This window comes from Procambarus clarkii, chromosome 80, assembly GCF_040958095.1.
Source record: "Procambarus clarkii isolate CNS0578487 chromosome 80, FALCON_Pclarkii_2.0, whole genome shotgun sequence".
Lineage (NCBI taxonomy): Eukaryota > Metazoa > Arthropoda > Malacostraca > Decapoda > Cambaridae > Procambarus > Procambarus clarkii.
This window is the reverse complement of record NC_091229.1, coordinates 23,169,571-23,172,097: the sequence shown is the minus strand read 5'-3', so window position 1 is coordinate 23,172,097 and position 2,527 is coordinate 23,169,571.

Below are 2,527 nucleotides of genomic sequence, written 5' to 3'. Positions count from 1 at the left end.
GGCACACCTGCTAGCTACCGCCACCGTAAACCAGCAAACTACAGTGTACTTGTCCATTGCCTGCCTATCGCTGATTGGCTGGTCGCACCTGCCCTCCGCCCTCCGCCAAAATTGATGTCTGGGCTGCAGTGGCCCAATATTGTCAGAATATCTCAGTGCTTCTTGCAGTTGACATCTCTCGCTGGTAGACTAAGCCTTGGCTTTCGTGTACTAAGGGAGGTGGCAGCTCGAAGCCAATATTCCAGCTCCATTCATATTTATTTTGCTATCACTGTAACTCACTTGTCTTAACGTAACTTTTCATTTACCAGTGATTATTCATATTATTTTGTTTGTTGACTTGTCTTTTATATTTTATGCTTAACTTTATTCATGTCTTGTTTTTCTAACGTAATTAAAATTTCATTGTTAAATTTACTTGTGCTGTGTGTGTCTTCCCATTACCTTACCACAGACGAAAGTTCCAGCTTTTCTCTTTTTTTTTTTCTCTCTAATGTGACGAGGCCCTGCCCCTAGCTTTTGAAACAGCCGAACACCAACGCTTTACCGTCACATAGTACTAACTTGTAAATATCAGTACTCCTACTGCAACTATCACTGCAGATATTACTACTACAAATACAATAAATGCAGCTACTACAACCATTACTTTCATAACTACTACAACCACCCCCATATACTGGCATTACTACTGACAATGCTGCTTCAACTCTCCAGTTGCAATCCCTAGTTAATTGAATTCCTTTAACTCCTATAGCCGACCCCCAAATGTGAGTGTATCAAACACAAACACAATAAACATGTATATAAAAAAATGTAATTCAAGCCAATTTTATGATTATAAACTGCAAATTCTACAAGGAACAGCAAATATAAAAAAAAAAACATGTTCAAGCTCTATACATGCTTCCCTTAACCCAATTAAGTTGTGTCCCATGTGTATATAGTGATTGTAGCAACCTGCTCTCATCAATAAACGTTAAATACTCGTTAATCCAGCCACCAAACCCCTTGTTTATGAACGATAAACACATTGCACACTGCACAACTGATGTATGTATTTTTCTCGAACAGTGATTCGTTCACGTCCTCTGCTCGAATCCCACCTCACTATAAATTCACGTACTGCAAATACCAATAATGGCTAACAGAACCTAACCTAAGTTAGGTCTAACAGCACAGCCTAGTATAAAATAATATTACCATATATTTGAGATTTTTTTAATACGCAGTAGGTTAAAATTGATGAATGCGTTTTAGGGTTCTGGAACTGGGGATTTTGGGCTGGCACTATTGTGAATAATCTGCTAATTTCCAGTTCCGTATAACTCTCCTTATTAATGAATTGTTACATTTTGTCAGCAGTGTTTATACTCATTCAGCATATCCCTAGACATCAGAGGCCAGATTCACGAAGCAGTTACGCAAGTACTTACGAACGTGTACATCTTTCCTCAATCTTTGACGGCTTTTGTTACATTTATTAAACAGTTTACAAGCATGAAAACTTGCCAATCAACTGTTGTTATTGTTATAAACAGCCTCCTGGTGCTCCGGAGCTCATTAACTGTTTAATAATTGTAAACAAAGATTGAGAAAAGATGGACAGGTTCGTAAGTACTTGCGTGACTGCTTCGTGAATCTGGGCCCAGGGTTTCAGATATTAATTTATTCCGTATAAAGTGGACAAGGGTTCAGGGCCTCGATGAAAGATTAAAATTTGCCCTAGTTATTAATAATTCATTACAGACGAACACAATTAGCAGTAGATTAAGGTATCGGCAAGTGTGGGGGAACGGATACATGCATCAACTTAGTGTGTGTGAGATACTGGCAGCTATCGGCCAAGTGCGTCCTGAAAACTCGTTTTAATTTGATATATTTTACATTTTTTAGAATACGAGTAATGCTGTTGCTGCAGATTAGTGTAGGATAATACATTCGAATTATAAGTTTGCTCCCCCGCGCCACCTCAAAAAAATGGAGGTTGTACATGTCACCAGAAGAGTAAGTGCTCTAATACAAATGCAGGGGAAGACAGAGCTTGGGCTTCACAAGAGTGGGTCCACGGTTCGAGTCTCCTACAGCCCAGGGGAAGGTAAGTACTCTAATTTAAAAATAACCTCGAAAGAGGTGGCGGTGTATTTGTTCGAAGGATGACTTCCTCGAATGTTACACTCCATTTAAATGATTATTTACGAATTATGCGAGTAAATTCCCTTTTATCCAGCGAAAATTTCATAAAAAAAAGTACTTTCGTTGCGAAAAGTGCAACGATTCAATCCCTTTCTATTAACCCCTTCCCAGTGAAGGATACTATGGCTCGAATGTCCCCACCCAGTGTAGGATATTATGGCTCGCGTGTCCCCACCCAGTGTAGGATATTATGGCTCGCGTGTCCCCACCCAGTGAAGGATACTATGGCTCGCGTGTCCCCACCCAGTGAAGGATACTATGGCTCGCGTGTCCCCACCCAGTGTAGGATATTATGGCTCGCGTGTCCCCCACCCAGTGTAGGATATTATGG